A 22,921-nucleotide genomic window follows, 5' to 3' on the forward strand; every position below is an offset into this window, starting at 1 on the left:
TGGGAAAACAATTGTTTAAAAAGGAAATGAAGGAGTTGCCATTACTGCGCTTAGCAGTGTGAAGACCCTAGAAAACCTGTGTGAAGGCCGGGCGCGGTGGCTCAAGCCTGTAATCCCAGCACTTTGGGAGGCCGAGACGGGCGGATCACGAGGTCAGGAGATCGAGACCATCCTGGCTAACACGGTGAAACCCTGTCTCTACTAAAAAATATAAAAAAAAAAACTAGCCGGGCGAGGTGGCGGGCGCCTGTAGTCCCAGCTACTTGGGAGGCTGAGGCAGGAGAATGGCATAAACCCGGGAGGCGCAGCTTGCAGTGAGCTGAGATCCAGCCACTGCACTCCAGCCTGGGCGACAGAGCGAGACTCTGTCTCAAAAAAAAAAAAAAAAAAAAAAAAAGAAAACCTGTGTGAATTCCTGGGGGTTCACCATCTACAGCCTGGTCAAGAGCCTTAGAAAACCAGGAGCCTTAGGAGACCAGGTTCTGAAAGCTTCCCAGGGCTGTATAAACTTCTACATTAAGTTCCATGATGCCCGATGAGTAGTCCCACATTTCCACAGTAGACACGCTATTGCTGCTTCCTTCCTTATCATGAAAAGAGCAGAAGATGCAGATAATACATGAAGCAGGAAGACAAAGGGGAGACACTGAACTTGTCACCTACCTTTGGGTGCCCCTCATGCTTTGTGTTTCCCATTGAGCCTCACTAATCAGTGACACAGGGAATGGTCCCTTTGCTCTCTACTTTCCCTGTGGCTGCCTGGAGGTAGGGGAGGCAGATCGTGCCACTTGCCGACATTATGTTGCTGTGGATGAGTTGGAGGGACAGGAACAGGAAATGTTCCTGGCGGTGTTTGTGTCACTGGGGCTCACAGGGGTACTTTTTAATCTTCTCACTGGCCTCTGTGATTCTGTGACCCTGGTTATTACACGTTCAGAAAGTGTCAGCTTATTTGAAAGGGATACTCTTATTTTCTATTTAAACATTGCCAAAAACCGTCACACTTTTTTTTTAATTGAAATATTTTTGTATTTTTTATTTTTTGGAGATAAGAGTCTCGCCCTTTCATATGAACATGAAGGGACCCATAGTCCTTCCCCTACTGTCGGTCTTTAACTTAACATATCAATGAAGGGTTGTGTCTGAATGAATTATAGAAGTTTAGTACCTAAAAAAGGAAGGTCCCAGCAACTGGACTTTGGTTTATTTCTGCTACTACACTTGCTATTGAAATCAAGCAGACAACTTCATTTCTCTTGGATTCAGCTTTCTCATGTGTCAGAATGGGAGAGGAAGGGAGGCGCTGGGATAAGTGTCATTCCACTGTCTGTACTTCTAATCTGGCTAACACACGTGTGAAAAATTCTTAGATTTGTTGACAGCGGTTTCCTGGAGTGCTGTCTTGAACGATTCTGAACAGACTCAGCAAGAAAGTGTGTTTCAGTTGGTTGGGTGTGTCTGTCATGGAGAAGGAAGTAAGGAGTGGGGAGCACGCACAGCATTCCCGGGGCATTCCTGTCCATTGTCTCAATACCTGGTGCTGACGTTTCCTGTCCCTTATCAGGAATACTGACTATTCTGCGTCTGATCACTTGAACTTAGTGAGTACTACTTAGTTGCATCATAGACACCACCTGTCTTTGAACAGCTACCCTGCCTCTTGAGAATGCAAAGGCTGCCAGGGGCCACAGCTGTATGGTATGGACTTTGGTCATTTCTGCTTAGAACACAGAGGTCACTTTGACTAATAACATAACTCTCGTTTTGATTGAAAGTATTAAAATGGGCTGGGAATGATGGCTCATGCCTGTAATCCCAGCACTTTGGAAGGCTGAGGTGGGTGGATCACTTGAGGTCAGGAGATCGAGACCATCCTGGCTAACATGGTGAAACCCCATCTCTACTAAAAATACTGGGTGTAGTGACCTGTGACTGTAGTCCCAGCTACTTGGGAGGCTGAGGCAGGAGAATCGCTTGAACCGGGGAGATGGAGATTGCAGTGAGCTGAGATTGCACCACTGCACTCTAGCCTGGGCAAGACAGCAAGATTCCATCTCAAAGAAAAGAAAAAAGAAAAAAAAAGAAAGTGTTAAAATGTTCCTCCTAAAAGTACTTTTAGGCTTGTTCTTCAGATTTGCCCAATATCCTAAACAAAATGCCTTCAATATGAAGTGAATATTGCTCGATTGTAGGGAACTTGTTCATAATGTATTTGAGAATACAGATACAAATAAAAGAATGTCTGTGTCAAATTTTATCTTCTACAAATTATTTTCTCTTGCACTTTCAGTTGAAGCTCTTGGACTCACTGAGGCAGTAAAAGTACCATATCCTGTGTTTGAATCAAACCCCGAGTTCCTGTATGTAGAAGCCTTGCCAGACAGGATTTCCTTTCAAAGCCCTCTTGGTTTGGAATTCCATGACTTGAAAGGATTGTCCATGGAGGTAATAAAATCAAGTTTGTTGTTAAAAAAGTAAGTTCCAGGCCGGGTATGGTGGCTCACGCCTGTAATCCCAGCACTTTGGGAGGCCAAGCCAGGCAAATCACCTGAGGTCAGGAGTTTGAGACCAGCCTGGCCAACATCTCTACTAAAAATGCAAAAAATAAGCCAGGCATGGTGGCTGGTGCCTGTAATCGCAGCTACTTGGGAGGCTGAAGCAGGAGAATCGCTTGAAGCTGGGAGGCAGAGGCTGCGGTGAGCTGAGATCACAGCACTGTACTCCAGACTCTTAAGTCTGGAGTGAGACTCTGCCTCAACAGCAACAATAATAAAAAAGTAGGTTCTATTTGCCACTGTAGTCATTTCTGGAATTAAAATAATCAACTGACATTTCTACTAAAATGTTTTTCTAGCTAGAGGTGACAGGCGTGGCTGTAAGTCCTTGATGGAAAAGCCTGGCTCTGAGCTGCAGTGCTGGCACTGTCCATTGCCCCTGCAGTCCCCCATCCTGTACTCAGCTGTCTTCATCAGTGCAAGATTAGTGACCACTGCCTTCATGGTGTTCAGAGGCACTGCAGTGGTCCACAGTATGCCTACGTACTTGAATGAAGTTTAATTTGCTGGGTTTTATCTGCTCTGTTATTCCTGGGTCAATCTTGTGAGCAACTAAATATTGATGATTGAGTTTCTTTTCTTTTCTTTTTTGTTTTTTTGAGACAGAGTTTCATTCTTGTTGCCCAGGCTGGTGTGCAATGGCGTGATCTCAACTCACTGCAAACTTTGCCTCCTGGGTTCAAGCGATTATCTTGCCTTAGCCTCCCAAGTAGCTGGGATTACAGGCATGCACCACCATGCCTGGTTAATTTTTGTGTTTTAGTAGAGACGGGTAATTTTTCTGTTTTTAGTAGAGACAAGGTTTCACCAAGTGGTCAGGCTGGTCTCGAACTCCTGACCTCGGATGACCCACCCGCCTCAGCCTCCCAAAGTGCTGGGATTACAGCTGTGAGACACCACACCTGGCCTGATGTGATGATTGAGTTTCTTATTATATCTACATTTCTGTAGAATTTTAGTGGCTGAAGAAGTACACTAGTGTTAATTTTCTTTTTCATGAAAGAAGTAATTTATTCTTCATATAATTACTTGCCAGTCATGGGAAGGAAAAGTCAGGGTTTTTGTCCACAATGATAGGAATTATTGTTACATTACAGGATGACTCTGCGAACGCCTTTAGGGAAAAACACTGGTCATATCATGACTGTTTTACTAGCTGTGAGGCCACCATTGTACTGGCTACCATGACATTTCTTGGTTTTCTTTCTAGACCTGAACTAGTTATTTCCTACTTGCCTCCTGGAATGGCTAATAAACACTAAAGGTAAGAGATTACCTGTATTGCGTATTATATTTCACTGCATTAAGACATTCTTTCTCAGCATTCCTTAAATCACACGGAATCATTGACCACTCTCTTTGGGGGACTTGCAGTTAGTTTCTTGGCTTTTTAAGGTATTTTATTTAATGGACTTCTTTTTCTTTCTTTTTTTAAAAAAAAATTTATTGGAAGTGTCACATTTGCAATCCCACTTCATTCATGTTTCCATGGCTTTGTTGAGCTCCCTGTGGAGGATTACACTACAAGTTTAATTCTGTAGTTTCCTTTGAAAAGAGCCAAACTGAATAAATTTTAATACTCTGCTCTTATAAAGCATCTCCTTCTGTATTTTTTCCTACAATATACTAAAGTAATTCTGTGCTTATTTTACAGCTTCGCAGTTTCTGAAAAGACCATGAAGCCCTGAGAGTAATGAAAAGCTTCCTGATATTGAGGTCACTGTGGAAGGTAAGGGTCAGTCCTTGGCATGTTTCTGTTGATTCTCCAGTTTAATAGTTATGTCAGTTCACTAGCTACATGTTTATACAGATGAAGGTAACCAAACTAGTTTTACATGTGAACAGCTGCCTGTGATAAAGCTAAACTTCTGAATGTTTTTAACTGAGATTTTGAAAATCATTAACAGAAAATAACTAACATGGATCACATCGTAAACTGGACTCAAAAAAATTCCTAAAATGCTTTTCCTTTATTGCAACAAATAAGGGTGCAGAGGGTCACGTGGAATGTTTCTTCATCTTTTGTCCTCTTTGTTTTTAAACAGCAGTGCTTGGAATGAAAGTATTTCCTGCAACACCCTCCAATGTACTTCCTTCTGTCTGTGCCCACGGGGTCTGCAGGGTTCTCATATTTTCATGTTCACAGTATTAAAATACTTCATACAATACCAAAGACAGTTCCCAACCAACCATCAAATATGGGTATTTCTTCCATCTCCTCATAAATTTAAAAGGAAGTAACTGCATTAGGATCTTTTTTTTTTTTTTTTTTTTTTTTTGAGACAGAGCTTCACTCTGTCACCCAGGCTGGAGTGCAGTAGTGCGATCTCGGCTTACTGCAACCTCCGCCTCCCAGGTTCAAGCAATTCTCCTGCCTCAGCCTCCCAAGTGGATGGGACTACAGGTGCACGCCACCATGCCCAGCTAATTTTTTGTATTTTGGTAGAGATGAGTTTCACCATGTTGCCCAAGCTGGTCTCAAACTCCTGAGCTCAGGCAATCTGCCCACCTCAGCCTCCCAAAGTGCTAGGATTACAGGCTTGAGTCACCGAGCCTGGCCTAGGATCATTCTTTATGTCCTAAGTGTTGAATTTTTAAGTAAGAGTTGCAGTACTGGTGTTTAGTGGTGCAGTAATTTCCATTTAATCATCTAGCATACTCAGAGAGTGGATACCAGATGACTGAGAGTATACCTCACACAGAGTATACCAGATGACTAAATGGGGACTACAGCGAGTATTTAAACTCTTCATTCATTGATCCTGTTAAAGGAAAGCTTACTTAATAACATAAAGTCTTGGTTGTGAATTAGATGTTTCTCCTATGAAAGCTTATAGGCATCTTTGAGCAACTTAGTAATAGACTATTTCTGTTCAGAAATGCAAAGAACTAAAAATATATTCAAACCTTTACTTTCCTCCTTTTGGAAAAGATCAGAGTATCAGAGATCTCTCCTCTACACGAGGTGTCATCCTTTCCTGAAGGAGTTCCTTGTAAAGTGCCTGAGGTGTTTTATTTATTTATTTATTTATTTGAGACAGAGTTTCACTCTTGTCCAGAGTGGAGTGCAGTGGCACTATCTTGGCTCACAGCAACCTCTGCCTCCTGGGTTCAAGCGATTCTTTTGCCTCAGCCTCCCAAGTAGCTAGGATTACAGGTGCCTGCCACCACACCCAGCTAATTTTGTATTTTTGGTAGAGACAGGATTTCTCCATGTTGGTCAGGCTGGTCTCGAATTCCTGACCTCAGGTGATCTGCCTGCCTTGGCCTCCCAAAGTGCTGGGATTACAGGCATGAGCCACTGTGCCTGGCCGAGGTGTTCCTTTTGGTAAAAAGACACACTCCGTGACCACACAGACCTGAGCCTCAATTTATGAAGATTTGAATAAGGTGAACAATGACACTATGTAAAAGGGGGGTTAATTCCAAGGTGACAGGAACTTTATGAAGAAAATTACATTTAAGTTAGGCCTTGATGGAAGAGAAGAATGTCATTAGGCAGAGACAAAGCTACTCCTGTTAGAAGGAATAGCATGAACAAAGGTGCAGATTAAAAGGTCCAGGAAATGATGATAATCTCACCTTCTAGGGAGCATGGTCGTATATCTTATTCCAACTATATCTGGTATCTCAAAAACTTTAGAGTCAGAAGAAGTCCTGGGACCAGCTGGTTCTAGGGCCACAGTAGTTGTACTCTAAAGCAATTAGTCCATACTGTCTTCATTTGATATATTGGTGAGGGAAGCAACTGAAGAAGTAATGACCCCAAAGCTTCACCAGGATGGTGAGATGAGAGGCCACCACAAAGACCAAGACGGTCAGAAGGAAAGGTGGGACGGTGAGAAGACAAGCTGTCCCGAAACCCAGTAACACATGCTTAGGTTGAAAGGTGGAGGAGAAGGTGTTTTATAGCGTGGTGACACATTCTGCAAAAGCAGTGAGGGCTGCACAAGACAGTGGTGTGAGCCTCCGCAAGGAGAGAGTGCCAGGTCAGTGAGCTCTGGGGGAATACAGTCTCCTTTAAAATATTCTGGACAGAGGACAGCAGCTAGCAAAGTGACTCTGATTTCTACTCTTGGCCCCCCCTCCTAACTCTAGTATAAAGTGGCATTGTATATGCTGGTGCTCTGATCTTGGTCTGTGGATATTAGATATTAAGATTGGGGAGAAAATAAAACAGCCAGTTAATGTGCACCATTTTTACAGGCACTGTCAGTAGCATATAAGAAATAGCATGTTTCTCAAAAGTAAATTAGTTCATAGTAGTCAGTTGGCACATTTGGCAGGTACTTCTATGAGCTTTTTTTGGTATCTTTAAACTCTTCCTTCATTGATCCTGTTAACCCAAAGCTTATTTAATAACATAAACTCTTGGTTATGAACTAGATGTTAGGAACAATAGAGAAATGAAGAGCTAATGTAATGAGTTAAAATGATTGGGACTGTAGAAATAACGTTACCAGGAATAACTTGAGGATTGTTTGCTACTGCAGCCAGCTGTGATTTTCCAAATAGGGAGATGCCTGTTTTTCTCACATAAAAGTAATTGTGCAGGTAGGCTGAGGCTGACATTGGTTCAGTTGCTCAAACATGGTAAGACTGGCTTCCCTGTGCTTCTCTCCACTCTCCTTTCTGGTGCACGATGACCAGGAGAGATCCTGTCATCATGTCTCCATCCGTCATGTCTCTATCCAATTATAAGTAAAGAAAATGCAGCATGAGCCCTGCCTGCACCCATGGTCAGGAAAAGCAAGAGGCTTTTTTTGAATCCTAGCAGAATTTTGCATAAGCCTCTTGGTTTTAAAAATGATGAATTTTAAAATAATAAAAGAAAATAAAGCACAAACTCTGAGGCCAAAGTGATAGGATTTAAATCTGTGCTCTGCCACTTAGGAAAGTTACTTAAATTCTCTGTTTTCAGGTTGCACACCTGTAAAATGGGAGGAGGAAAATCATATTTGACTCATGATTTTTAAAATTTGAGATGTTATTTCTTTTAAAATTTGAGATGTCATTTCAGAACACTTGCTATTTAGGCATTTAGGAATTTTTCACTAGAAGGAGTGTAAAGAAAGACGATGGGCATTTGTAATGGATTTAACATTCATCATTTGACTGCCTGACTGACCCCCAGAGCTGTGATTTTACTAATGAATTTTTCAGAAGTCCCTTAGCTAGCAATGAGCCTAACCAGCCTCCCACTCTCACCATTCAGTGCTCTTTTGTTCTTACCTGTTTCCCCTCAAACTTGGTTACTCTCACAAAGTGATAAAAACTTGCATTTCTTTTCTTTCCTTTTTAGAGACAGGGTCTTGCTCTGTCACTCAGCCTACAATGCAGTAGTGTGATCATGGCTTACTGTAGCTTCAGACTCCTGGACTCAAGCAATACTCCCGCCTCCGCCTCCCAAGTAGCTAGGACTATAGACGTACACCACCATGCAAAGCTAAATTTTTTATTTTTTGTTGTAGAGATGGGATAGTGCTATCTTTCCCAGGATGGTCTCAAACTCTTAGCCTCAAGTGATCCTCCTGTCTCAGCCTCCCAAATTCCTGGGATTATAGGCAGGCATGAGCCACCTGTGCTCAGCCCCCTATTTCCTTTTTTTAAATAACAACTTTATTGAAATGTAGTTCACATACCATGTAATTCATTTATCAAAGTATGCAATTCAGTGGTTTTTAGAATATTCACGAAGCTGTGCATCTATCATCACAATCCATTTTAGAAGCTTTCATTACCCTGTAGAGAAATCCACACTTCTTAGCCACTATATTCTCCTCCCCCCATGCCCCTGTGTTCCCATAGGCAACCACTGATCTATTTTCTGTCATTATAGATTTGCCTAATCTGGAATTTTTTTTTCTTTTTTTTTGAGACAGAGTCTTGCTCTGTCACCTAGGCTGGAGTGCAGTGGTGCGATCTCAACTCACTGCAATCTCTGCCTCCTGGGTTCAAGCAATTCTTCTGCCTCAGTCTCCTGAGTAGCTGGGATTATGGGCGCCCACCACCATGTCTGGCTAATTATTGTAGTTTTAGTAGAAATGGGCTTTCACCATGTTGGTCAGGCTGGTCTCAAACTCCTGACCTCATGATCTGCCTTCCTCAGCCTCCCAAAGTGTTGGGATTAGAGGCGTGAGCCACCACACCCGACTTGGACCTTCTATATAAATAGGATTGTGCAATATGTGATCGTTTGTGGCTGGCTTTTTTTTCCCTCTTAGCACAATGTTTTCAGAGTTCCTTCCTGTCATAGCATGTGTCAATATTTCATTCCTTCTATGGTTGAATAATATTCCATGGTAGAGACACACCACATTTTGTTTATTCATCAGCTGATGAACATTTGGGTTGTTTCCATGTATTGGCCACTATGAATAATGCTGCTATGAAGATTCATGTACAAGTTTTTGTGTGGACATATATTTTTATTTCTCTGGGATATATACCTAGGAGAGAAATTGTTGCATTCTATGATACTGTACATTTAGCCTTTTGAGAAACTGTTTTCCGAAGTGGTTACACCAGTCAGGTGCAGTGACTCACACCTGTAATCCCAGCTACATGAGAGGTTGAGGTGGGAGGATCACTTGAGCCTACAAGTTAAAAGAGACCAGCCTGGGCAAGATAGTGGGATCCTATCTTGATTTTTTAAAAATCAAATTAAAATGACAAGAAAGAAATACCCAAACAAAGTGGTTAAACCATTTTATGTTCCCACCAATAATGTATGTGGGTTCCAATTTCTTCACATTTTCACCAACATTTCTTTTTTTGAGACAGGATCTTGCTGTGCCACCCAGGCAGGAATGCAGTGGTGTGATCACAGCTCACTGCAGCCTCGAACTCTCAGACACTTGCAATCCTTTTGCCTCAGCCTCTTGAGCAGTTGAGACTACAGTCACAAGCCACCACACTCAGCTAACTTTTTTATTTTTAGTAGAGACAAGGTTTCACTATGTCACCCAGGCTGGTTTCGAACTTCTGGACCCAAGTGATCCACTTGCCTTGGCCTCCCAAACTGCTGGGATTATAGGAGTGAGCCACCATGCCTGGTCCTGTATCTCTTTTCTCTCTTCCTTTTTTCTTTGGTAGATTGAAATGTGTCATGTACCAACTATCCATCCAATGACTGCCCACCAGTTCCAAATTCACCCTTCACTGCCTGCTCTGCAAACGTAGACATGGGTTCCTTATATGCTTCCTCTGTCAGCTGGTGCATTATTAAATGTTGTCAGTACGTTGTGCTAGAGGGACTTTGTAAGAGGCTGTTCTTTCTGATTGTGGTGTATCAATCTCCACAGGCACTGAGCGTCTGCAGCACTGGGCTCCTGCCCTGCATGGTGCTCAGCAGCACCCAGTGACCAGCAGTTTCTCTGCACCTGCCTGGGTGGTTTTGTAGTGAGACAACTGTTCATTAATATCTTAATCTAGCATCATAGAGGGCGGATTTTCAGCAAATTCCAGAGGGCAGATTGCTAGCATCTTCCACCATGTGGTAATGCAGCAATTCTGCCATTGAATTACCCATGACTGTGCCCTCTCCAAGGGTGGCTGGATCTCAGCCCTAGTGAGGAGTCTATCTCCTTGGTCACTCTATCTCAGTGTAGGGACAGTAGGGGCAGTTACTGCTCATTGTATCAGCTGGTCCTATACTTTTTTTTTTTTTTTTTTTTGAGACAGGTTCTCCCTCTGTTGCCCAGGCTAAAGTGCAGTGACAAAATCATGGCTCACTGCAGACATGACTTCAGGGCTCACTGCAGCCATGACTTCAGGGCTCACTGCAGCCATGACCTCCCTGGCTCAAGCAATCCTCCCACTGCAGCCTCCCAAGTAGCTAGGACTACAGGTGTGCACCACCACACCTGGCTATTTTTTTTTTCTTTGGTAGAGACAGGGTCTCGCTGTGTTTCCCAGGCTAGTCTCAAACTCCTGGCCTGAAGCATCCTCCTGCCTTGGCTTTTCATATTGCTGGAATTATAAGCATGAGCCACCATGCCTGGCCTCTGATAGTCCTATATTCTCTAGAGTTCTTTTTACTTTTTGGTAGCCAATCTCTTATTATGCTTTGCCCTATTATAATGATAATTCTCTGTATTAAATTTTACCACTTTAAACTTTTGAGTGGTTTATGTCTCCTGATTGAACTCTAATATGCTAAGAAGGGTCCTGGGAGATAGACTCACATAGATGGTATTTGGGCATAGGTTTGGTTATCCAAGAGACCGTGCTAAGCTCCCTGCCAATGGGATATGGTATACTGGTGATTTCCAGGAAGTGACCTCACAGTTTCCTTGGGGGACTTTACTGGTCCTTCTTCAGGAAACCCTCTCCCTACCCCCGTTATCACTCTTTCACTCTCATCTTTACTCATCTTTAGCCTCAACCGAGATGTCTCACCCCATCCTCTATGATGCAACAAGAAGCCCCTGGGGAACGTTTCAGTCCCACTCTGTACTTCTGTCATGTGCTCATCACAGTCTGGTAAGTGCTGGCATATGATTCCTATATTAGTCCATTTTGCATTGCTATAAGGAAACACCTGAGGCTGGGTAGTTTATAAAGAGAAACAGTTTATTTGGCTCACAGTTCTGCAGACTATACAAGTAGCATGGTGCCAGGCTGGGCACAGTGGCCCGCACCTGTAATCCCAGCACTTTGGGACACTGAGGCAGGAGGATTGCTTGAGCCCAGAAGTTTGAAACCAGCCTGGGAAACATGGTGAGACGTTGTCTCTACTAAAAATAAAAAGCAAATCATCCAGGTATGATGGTGCACTGATGCATGCCTGTGGTCCCAGCTACTTGGGAGGCCAAGGTGAAAAGATCTCTTTAGCCCAGGAGGTCAGGGTTGCAGTGAGCCGTAATTACACCGCTGCTCTCTAGCCTGAGTGTCAGAGTGAGATCCTGTCTCAGAAAAAAAAAGCATAGTTCCAGCATCTGCTGGTGAGGACCTCAGGAGTCTTCCACTCCTGGTAGAAGGTGAAGGAAGAGCTGGCACATCACTTGGTGAGAAGATGGAGCAAGGGAGAGGGGAGGAGGTGCCAGGCTCTTTAAACAATCGGCTGTCACATGAACTAGTAGAGAGAGAACTCACTCATTACCATGGGGAGGGCACCAAGCCATTCATGAGGGATCTGCCCCCATGACCCACACACCTCCCACCAGGCACCACCTCCAACATTAGGGATTTATTTTCAATATGAGATTTGGAGGAGACAAACATTCATACTCTATCAATTTCCTGCTACCCTATAAGCTCTGTAGAGAGCAGAAACTCTTATACCTTGTTCACTGCTGTTTCCTGGGCACCTATTATAGTGCCTGGTATGCAGTAGGTGCTCAAGAAATATTTGTTAGAGCCTGATGTGTTGGCCCAAGCCTATAATTCCAGCACTTTGGGAGGAGGGGGCCAGGGGATTGCTTGTACCCAGGAGTTGAAGACCAACCTGGGCAACATAGTGAGACCCTGTCCCTAGAAAAAAATAATACACTGGTTGGGCGCAGTGGCTCATGCCTGTAATCCCAGCACTTTGGGAGACTGAAGTGGGCAGATTACCTGAGGTCAGGAGCTCAAGACCAGCCTGGCCAACATGGTGAAACCCCGTCTCTACTAAAAATACAAAAATTAGCCAGGCATGGTGGCACACACCTGTAATCCCAGTTACCTGGGAGGCTGAGGCAGGAGAATTGCTTGAACCTGGGAGTTTGAAGGTTGCAGTAAGCCAGATCACCCCACTGCACTCCAGCCTGGGTGACAAGGTGAGACTTCATCTCAACAAAAAAAAAAAAAAAAAAAAGAAAGAGAAGAAAGAAAAAAGAAGAAAAAATAATATACTTAGCCGGGTGTGGTGGTACATGCCTGTAATCCCAACTGCTTGGGAGGCTGAGGTGGGAAGATCACTTGAGCCCAGAAGATGGAAGCTGCAGTGAGCCATAATCACCCCACTGTACTTCAGCCTGTGTGACAGAGGGGGACTCTGTCTCAAAAGAAGTAAAAAATAAAAATAAAAATAAAAAAAGCAGCATTATTTGTTGGGGGAAAAAAAAGTGAACAAGAAAAGGTGTCAGGAGACCTGTGAATGTGGGTCCTGTCAGTAGAGTATAGGGACTTGGGCAGGAGCAGCTGGACTTGAAGAGCAGGTTGGTGGAGACCAGGTCATTCATCCTAAGCAGTTTGCCCTATAGCATGTAGATGAAATATCCCACATTGCCTGCTGGTGACTGAACTGGACTTCCTGTTTCTGTGTTTGGTTTGACCATCACAGTGTTGAAGAACTGTTGAATTGAGTACCTTGCAGTTTGCTACAGTTTCCCCCGGTCTCCCACGTTACTCGGGCCTCCTTCCCTCTTGTAGGTTGCCTTACTCACTGAGACCTGTGTTTGCTATCCCTGCAGATGGGTGGGTAGGAGGCAATTTAAGGAGGAAGATTTAATATATGAGTCATAGAAAGATAAATAGACTGGGCACAGTGGCTAAAACCTATAATCCCAGCATTTTGGGAGGCCAAGGTGGGAGGATTAGTTTAACCCAGGAGTTCAAGACCAGCCTGGGCCACATAGTGAGAACCTCCTCTCTAAAAAAATTTAAAAATTAGCCAGGCATGGTGGCAGGCACCTATAATCCCAGCTGTTCAGGAGGCTGAAGTGGGAGGATAGCTTGAGTCCAGGAATTGAAAGCTGCAGTGAGCCGTGATCTTGCCACTGCATTCCAGCCTGGGTGATAGAGTGAGACCCTATCTCAGAAAAATAAAGCAAGAGAGAGCTAAATAGATCCAGCGTTGGTGGGAGTGTGCTTCTGAGTGCTCTTTAGGAGAAAATTTTATTTTAACGTTTTTTCTTCTTTTTTATATTCTCTTTTCTTTTTCTTTTTTTTGAGATGGAGTTTTGCTCTGTCACCCAGGCTGGAGTACAGTGGCGCCGTCTCGGCTCACTGCAACCTCCACCTCCCAGGTTCAAGCAATTCTCCTGCCTCAGCCTCCTGAGTAGCCGGGACTACGGGCCCGTGCCTCCACACCAGGCTCATTTTTGTATTTTTAGTAGAGACGGGGTTTCTCCATGTTGGCCAGGCTGGTCTTGAACTCCTGACCTCGTTACCCAACCTGCCTCGGCCCCCCAAAGTGCTGGGATTAGAAGCGTGAGCCACCGTGCCTGGCCAATTTTTTTATATTCTAGCAAACCATTTCTTCAACAAGGATAAATTAATTGCATCCAAAGAGCCGTAGGAGCAGGGCAGACTCAGAAAATCAGAGGCACTGTAGTCCATTTGAGCAGCTTATATCTTTGGACCGCTAAGCTGACCAGTGTCAGTCTGGGTCCATTCTGTCCTCTTTAATTTCTCAAACACAAAGTGCCCTGCTGGAATCTGAAGTCGGATATGCAGTAGATCAGCAGTGACTCTGCAGCCTGCTATGTTTTGAGGCCTTACGCTAGGAAATGTGTGGAATACAAAATGTAAGAGAAGGCTAGAATAGAGCATCTCCTGGGGAAACAAGAGCCAGAGATATGGCGGTGCCCCATGGAGACAGCCAGCTGGTGTTCGGCAGTGCTTTGTGGAAAGGCCGTACTTTGGTAAGGTCTCTACAATCTGGAATGTGGCTTAAAATATTACAGGACTCCAAACTCCAGTCGCTTTTTGTTTTTTTGGTTTTTGTTTTAAGACAGAGTCTTGCTCTGTCACCTATGCTGGAGTGCAGTGGTGCGATCTCGGCTCACTGCAACCTCTGCCTCCTGGGTTCAAGTGATTTTCCTGCCTCTGCCTCCTAAGTAGCTGGGATTACACACATCCACTACCACACCCGGCTAATTTTTGTATTTTTAGTAGAGACAGGGTTTCACCATGTTGGCCAGGCTTGTCTCGAACTCCTGACCTCAGGTGGTCCGCTGCCTCGGCCTCCCAAAGTGCTAGAATTACAGGTGTGAGCCACTGTGCCCAGCCAAACTCCAGTTTTTCATGTTCCCTGCATAGGTCAGGGTCGTAGGGAGTGATTCATTCTAGCAGAACTCCCTGGCTTTTAAGGCAGGTGTTCTATTTATTAATTGACAAAGGAGGTGTATTTCTCCCCTGGTAGTCTAAAGATTTTGGTCCTTTCCCAGACACTCTGTTTCCACTGTGCGGGTTCTTGGAAAACTAAGCAGAGGATGAGGAAAAGACCGTGAACAAAGTTGCTGGTCCCTCCCTGTCCCACAAAAGAGCATACCTCTTCTGTAACCAGAAGACCCTTTTCTTTAGTCTAAAGTCTGGACAGACTGAGATGAGGGTGTGTGTGTGTGTGTCTGCATGTGGCTGTGTGCATGCGTGTGTGTGTGTGTGTGTGTATGTATGTATATGTTGAGACAGGGTCTCACTCTGTCACCCAGGCTGTAGTGCAACGGTGAGATCAGAGCTCACTGCAGCTTCCACTTCTGCAGCTTCCACTTTCATCCTCCCACTTCGGCCTCCAGAGTAGCTGGGACTATAGGAAAGTGCCACCGCACCCAGCTCATTTTCTAATTTTTTGTAGAGATTTCACTGTGTTGCCCAGGCTGGTCTTGAACTCCTGGCCTCACAGGATCCTCCTGCCTTAGTCTTCTGATGGGCTGGGATTATAGGTATGGACCACCTCAGCTGACCTGCAGTGATTTTTCAACAATGTGATTCCTCTTTTACAGAACCAGCTAAGCTGAATATTACCTTGAGAACAAGGGCTAGCCTGTGATTTCATGGCCTTTCTTCCATTTGTGGTTCTTGCCAAGTGGAATTTAAGTGACCTTTTATCAAGATGGATAAACCCAAGTTTCCCAGTGCCAGAATACAGAAAATGGATGGACAAGTAAGTCCCACACAGCACCCATAACCCAGACATGGGGACCTCAATACACCTGGGCCCCAGACATCACCTTTCATTGTGAGTAGCTCAGAGATGACACTTTTGGTTATTAAGTACCCACTGGCAATAGTTTATATAACAGCAAGTGAAGGAATAAATAGTCACTAAAACATTTTCTGTTCCCAATTCCAGGATTAATTGGATTAGATAATTATCTTATGAAGAATTTTCATATGCCACAGTCCTGACTATATCTTCAAGTCAACAGAAAAATTCTATTAAACAGTCAACCTTCTGTCTCACTCTGTTGCCCAGAATGGAGTGCAGTGGTGCAATTATGGCTCACTGCAGCCTCAATCTCCTGGGCTCAAGCAATCCTCCTGACTCAGCCTCACAAGTAGCTGGGACTACAAGTGCTTGTCACCACACCTCGCTAATTTTCTCATATATATATATACACACATTTACACACACACACACATATATATTTTATATATATATATATATATATATATATATATATATATATATATATCGATACCTCAGGACTGACTCGAAAACTTGAGTATATGTGGAATTTGGTATACACAGAAATGGAGGAGCTGGAACCAATCTCCCCCATATACCAAGGGACAGATTATATCTGTTTTTTACAATTATACTGTAGGATACATTATGTTCCATCACAATGGTAATTTTTAGTGACAATTTTTAATTGAGTGAAATTACCATAAAAATAATAAAAGTAAAAAATAATAATAATAATAAAAGTAGCAGCTAATATTTACTGAGCTGTTACTAGGTGCCTATAAATACCATAGTTTTTTAAATTCCCCATAACTCTTCCTTATTCCATGTAACCACCCTATCTTAAATTACTCATGCTTGCTTCGGTAGCACATATACTAAAGTTGGAACAATAGAGAGATTGGCATGGCCTCTGTGCAAGAATGACATTGCAAATTTGTGAAGCATTCCGCAATTTTTTTAAAAAGAGAAAAAAAAAATACTCCGAGATTTTCACTGTGTTTGTGCGTATGAGCTTTTGTTTAGGTTGAATTATATCCAAAGATGGTATTTCCAGAAGTGAGATTACTGTGAGTCACAGGGCATGAGCATTCTTATTACACTTGATGCAAATTGCTGAGCTTTCAGTCATGGTGGCTGTCGGCCTATAATCCCAGCACTTTGGGAGGTTGAGGTGGGAGGATTGCTTGAGGCCAGGAGTTGGAGGAGGCAGTATAGTGAGTCACTGTCTGTATTATTTTTAAAAAATTGCTAAGCTTTACCCTGGAAGGCTTATATACAATTTAAACATCACCAATAGGATAAGAAAGTGCGCATTTCACTGCACCTTTGCCAGCACAGGGTATTATAATTTAACAAGTTATTTTCTGTTTAATTATTTTTAATAAATAAAAGACCTCATACTATTTTCATTTGTCACTTTTTATTTTTTTTGAGACAGAGTCTTGGTCTGTCACCAGGCTGGAGTGCAGTGGCATGATCTTGGCTCACTGCAACCTCCGCCTCCCAGGTTCAAGCAATTCTCCTGCCTCAGCCTCCTGAATAGCTGGGATTACAGGTGCCTGCCACCATGCCTGACTAATTTTTGCATTTTTAGTAGAGACGGGGTTTCACCATACTCATCAGGCTGGTCTTGAACTCCTGAACTCATGATCCACCCACCTCAGCCTCCCAAAGTGCTGGGATTACAGGCATGAGCCACCATGCCCGTCCTGTTTGTCACATTTTAATATCTTTTCTTTTGTTAGCTTATTAGCTTTATTTCTTTATTGTCTTTTTTTTTTTTTTTTTTTGAGACTAAGTCTCACTGTGTCTTCCAGGCTTGAGTGTAGTGGCCCAGGCAGAGTCTCAACTCACCACAGCCTTGACCTCCTGGACTCAAGTGATCCTTCCACCTCAGTAGCTGGGACTATAGGCACATGCCACCATGTCTGGCTATTTTTATTTTTTATTTTTAGTGGAGACAACGTCTTGCTATGTTTCCCAGGCTGGTCTGGAACTCCTGGCCTCAAACAATCCTCCCACCACCCTCTCCCAAAGTGCTTGGTATTGTAAGTGTGAGCCACCATGCCTGGGCTGTCTGTGTCTTTTCCATTTATTTATAGAGTTAATGTGTATTTTGCTAATTTGATGATCTATTTGTTTAATCTCATTAAATTATAAAAATAGTAAATACTTTTAAATAAAGAAGTGAAAAATTTCCTTTACTCTTTAGACCCACAATTTTATCTCAGGAAATAATTGCTATTGTGAAAATGGGCCATATTCTTCAAGATACATATAGGCTAATTGGACGTCACTTCACATTTTCATATTTTGTGAATATCTATGCCAATAGCTATTGCTTTAAATCCTTTTCATGGTTGCATAGTATTTTATTATATGGATGTATCACAATTTATAAGTCAACTGCTATAGGCATTTAGGCTCCTTCTAATATTTGCTTTGAGCTCTTTATATAATTAAAAATTAACCCCCCCTCAGCCAGGTGTGGCAGCTCACACCTGTAATCGCAGCACTCTGGAAGGCTGAGGTGGGAGAACTGCTTGAGGGTAGGAGATTACCACCATCCTGGTCAACATAACGACACTTTGTCTCTACTAAAAATTAAAAAAAAAAAAAATGAGCTTGACATTGTAGTGCACACCTGTAGTCCCAGCTACAGGGGAGGCTGAGACTAGAAGATCTCTTGACCCTAGGAGGTTGAGGCTGTATTTGTAAGCTATGATCACACCACTGCACTCCAGCTTTGGTAACAGAGTAAGACTGCGTTTCTTAAATAAAATAAAAATTAGATGGGAAGACTGCTCAAGCCCAGGAGGTTAAGGCTGCAGTGAGCTGTGATTGCACCACTGCAGTACAGCCGAGGCGACAGAGCAAGACCCTTTCTCAAAAAACAAAATAAACTAAAAATTAACCCTTTATCATATTCCCAGTGACACCATCCCTCCTACGTTTTTCCTAGAAGCCCTTGAATTTTGTTTGCTTTTCACATACGATTTAAAACTTTTAAGTACTGATGTCTGTCTGTGTCATCCCTCTTTAAAAAAAAAAAAAAAAAGAATGTCTTTTTGTCACTTCCAGCTGAATCTACCATGAAAGACTTCAGAATCCAGGAAGAGAGACTGATTGGGCAACATCTTATTCAGGTACAAAAAGACTTGGACTATTACTCAAAAATGGTCAAATAACAGTACATGCATCAAATGCAATGGGAAGCTCTTCCGGAGGGTGAGAGAAGCTTCCAGTTAAGGTGACATTGAAGCCAGGTCCTGAAAGATGAGGAAGAGTTGTATGAGAGTGGAGAGGGAAGGGGGAGGTGGAGGGATGGGGAATGGGCTGGGATGGGATGGAGGGAGCTGCCCAGGCAGGGAAACCAGCACTGTAAAGACCTGGACAATGAAGATGGCACATTTTTGTTCAGGGAATGGTGAATTAAGTATGGTGGGAATGCTTTGGAGAGACAGTAATTTGCTTGTATGGAATTTTGCCTGAGAGAACTCATTACAATTTCTAATCTGTTGATGTTATCATGCATCACTGTCCTTGTCAGATAGTTTGGAGTAGGTATAATAATCACAATAACATCAAGCATAGTATTTCATTAGTTCTCGCAAAATCACAGGTAGGTGCCACAGTTATCCCCATTTTACACACAAAATGATGAAGACTTGGGGATAATAAGTGATTTGCCCAAGCTCACCTGGATATTAAGACTGAGTCAAATATTGGGTCTTGTTTGACTTTAATGCTTGCTTTTTCCATGAGCACCGTGCATTGTCTCTCCTATGCAGTTAAGCAGGTAGACAGGTGAGAGAAAAATCCATGTTTCTACTCACACACTTCTGACCAAATGTGTGTGCAGAGCTTCTACACCAATTCTCCAACTCTCTGGATACCAACTGCGTATCCCACAATTCCATTCTGACACTACCTGGAGTTAGTGCAGACCCCACAGATTAGGAGCTCAGTCCCACGAGACCACCCTCACTTCAGATGCCAGTTGCAAGTCCTAGGTTGTCACCTGTATTTTGACCAACCAGTTAGAAATCAGGGGTTCCCATGACCTTCTTCTTAGGTTGAATTATTTGCTAGAACAACTCACAGAGCTTAGAAAAACAGTTTTTCTTTTCTTTTCTTTTCTTTTTTTTTAAGAGACAGGGTCTCGCTCTATTGCCCAGGCTCGAGTGCAGTGGTGCAATCATAGCTCATTGATACCTCAACCTCCAGGGCTCAAGTGATTCTCCTGCTTCAGCCTCTCAAGTAGCTGGAATTACAAGTTTCCCACCACATCTGGCTAATTTATTTTATTTTTTTGTATAGATAGAGTCTTGTTACATTGCCCAGGCTGTTCTCAAATTCCTGGGCTCAAGTGATTCCCCCACCTCTGCCTCCAAAAGTGCTGGGATTACAGGCATGAGACACCACATCTGGCCAGTTTATTTTCTATTACTGGTTCAATGTAAAGGCTACATCTCAGAAACAGCCAATGAAAGAGATGCACAGGGCAAGGCAAGTGGGGAGGGTCACAGAGCTTCCATGCCCTCTCTTGGGCACACTACCCTGCCAGCACCTCCTCATGTGCAACAACACGGAAGCTCTCCAAATCCTGTTGTTTAGGGTTTTTATGGAGGCATGATTGATAAAATCATTGGCCGTTAGTGGTTAAGTCAATCTCCAGCCCCTTTTGCCTCCTGGAGCTCAGTGGGTGAGACTGAAATTTCCAAGCCTCAAAAAATGTGGTTGGGGTCAGGCACGGTGGCTCATGCCTGTAATCCCAGCACTTTGGGAGGCCAAGGTGGGCAGATCACCTGAAGTCAGGAGTTTAAGACCAGCCTGACCAACATGAAGAAATCCCGTCTCTACTAAAAATACAAAAATTAGCTAGGCATGGTGGCACATGCCTGTAATCCCAGCTACTCAGGAGGCTGAGGCAGGAGAATCACTTGAAGCCCAGAGGTGGAGGTTGTAGTGAACCGAGATTGTCCCATTACACTCCAGCCTGGGCTACGAGAGCCAAACTCCGTTTAAAAAAAAAAATGTGGTTGATTCCTCTGGCAACCAGCCCTTCTGAAGCAGTCTAGGAGCTTCCAGCCACCCAGGCATTTCAACAGCATCCCACATACTTTCTTACCATGCTGCGATCTGAAAGAACTTAGAGGCCCTTGTGTCAGGAACCTGGGACTAAGACCAAAAATTAAAACAGAAGATGCTCCTATTACCTATATCACTAAGGACTTTATAAGAGCTTTAGAAACTTTGTGCCAGGAACCGGGGCAAAAACCAAATATATATTTCTTTTCTTATATTTGAGACAGAGTCTCACTCTCCCACCCAGGCTGGAGTGCAGTGCTGTGATCATAGCTCACTGCAGCCTTGACCTCCTAGGCTAAAGCAATCCTCCCACCTTAGCCTCTCCAGTAGCTGGGACTACAGGCATGCATCACCATGCCCAGCTGATTTTAATTTTAATTTTGTAAAGACAAGGTCTTGCTGTGTTGCCCAGGCTGATCTTGAACTCTTGGTCTCAAGCATTCCTTCATCTTTGGTCTCCCAAAGTGTTGGGATTACAGGTGGGAGCCAGCATGCCCACCAATCACAAGGATCTTTATAAGAGAAAGGAGGTAGGAGAGTCAGAATTAGAGAAGAAGATGTGGTGATGGAAAAAGAGGTCAGAGAGGGAGATTTGAAGATGCCGCACTTCTGGCTTTATAGATGGAGTCAGGGGCCATCTTTAAGGTGAGTCAAAGAATGGGGGTGGCTTCTAGAAACTGGAAAAGGCAGCCCCTCTGACACCTTGTCTTTAGCTTTAATAGACCTAGTTGGGCTTCTGGCCCCCAGAACTGTAAGATGGTAGATTTGTGGGGTTTTAAGCCACTAAACATAGGGTAGTTTGTTGCAGCGCAAGAAGAAATGAACATGAAGCCAGGGGCGGTTGCTCATACCTGTAATCCCAGAACTTTGGGAGGCTGAGGTGGGAAGACTGCTCAAGCCCAGGAGCTTAAGACCAGCCTGGGCAACATAGTGAGACCTCATGTCTACAAAAATTTTAAAGAAAAGGCCAGGTGCGGTGGTTCACGCCTGTAATGCCAGCACTTTGGGAGGCCAAGGTGGGGTGGATCACGAGGTCAGGAGTTCAAGACCAGCCTAGCAAAGATGGTGAAACCGCGTCTCTACTAAAAATACAAAAATAAGCCGGGTGTGGTAGTGGGCACCTGTAATCCCAGCTACTCGGGAGGCTGAGGCAGAGAATCACTTGAATCCAGGAGGCAGAGGTTGCAGTGAGCCAAGATCACGCCATTGCACTCTAGCCTAGGCGATAGAGTAAGACTGTCTCAAAAAAAAAAAAAAAAAAAAAAATTTGCCAGGTGTTGTGCCATGCACCTGTAGTCTCAGCTCCTAGGGTAACTGAGCCTGGAGGATTGTTTAAGCCTAAGGGGTTGAGGTTGCTGTGAGCTGGGATTGCACCACTGTACTTCAACCTGGGCAATAGAGCAAGACCCTGTCAGAAAAGAAAGAAAGAAGGAAAGGAAAGGAAAGGAAGGAGAAAGAGAAAGAAAAAGAAAAAGAAAGAAAGGAGCATGGTGGGAATGGGGACAGATGGCAATGTTAAGTAGAATGGTCAGGGTTGGCCTCATAAGTGAAAATTGAGCAAAAGTTTGAAGCAGGCGATGGAGCTGGCCAAGGTGCTGAGAGAAGAGCACTGTAGGCTGAGTCAACAGGATAAAGGCATTAGGAGGAAACTCCCTGGTGTGTCTGAGGCTCTGGAAGGAGGCCAGAGGGGCAAAGAGATACAGAGAGAGAAGTAGGGGAGGAGCCAGGGAGTTGCTGGGCTGGGATCAGTACAGATCGTGTAAGCACTCGAGGCTATTGCTGGGGCTTTGGCTTTTACTCTGACCGAAATGGGAACCGTGGGGGTCGGGGGTGGGGTGGGGCGGTTCTCAGCAGAGAAGCAACGTGATCTTTTTCCTGATTTAAAAGCACCTCCCTGGCTGCTGAGTTGAGAAAGACTGTGGGAAGATTTGGGTAGAAGCAGGGGGTCTAAAGTGTGGCAATATTCAGGTGGAAGATGAAGTCAGTCAATAGGATTTCCTGACAGACTGGATGTGAGCTGTGAGAGAAGGCAGGAGTCAAGGTTGAGTTTGGTTCTAATTGAATTATTAAGTAATTTTAAAAAACACTGCTGCCTTTCCCAATCCTACCAAGTAAAGGATGCTAGATTAAAGAAATCTCAAGTCAGGCCAGGTGCAGTGGCTCACACTTACAGTTCCAACAGTTTGAGAGGCAGAGATGGGCGTATGTTTCAAGGCCATGAGTTCGAGAACAGCCTTGCAACATAGCAAGACCTCCTCTCTACAAAAATGAAAAAAGAAATTTAATAAAATAAAATAAATATAGCTGGGCATGGTAGTGTGTACCTATGGCCCCAGTTACTCAGGAGGCTGAGGTGGGCAGATCTCTTGAGGCTAGGAGTTTGAGGCCAGCTCATAGCAAGACTTCTCTCTCTATAAAAATTTTTTTTTAAAAGCCT

General features: G+C 43.7%; 1 non-coding gene and 1 pseudogene across 1 annotated transcript; both read left to right on the plus strand.

The window, feature by feature from the left end:
• The window catches only part of LOC105466310 (general transcription factor II-I-like), a 67,284-nt pseudogene that overhangs the window by 24,939 nt on the left and 19,424 nt on the right, over positions 1-22,921 (plus strand).
• On the plus strand, positions 16,245-16,349 carry LOC112423966 (U6 spliceosomal RNA). The gene has a single exon (XR_003014577.2). It is a non-coding gene; the product is annotated as a U6 spliceosomal RNA (small nuclear RNA).

Source organism: Macaca nemestrina, chromosome 4, assembly GCF_043159975.1.
Source record: "Macaca nemestrina isolate mMacNem1 chromosome 4, mMacNem.hap1, whole genome shotgun sequence".
NCBI lineage: Eukaryota > Metazoa > Chordata > Mammalia > Primates > Cercopithecidae > Macaca > Macaca nemestrina.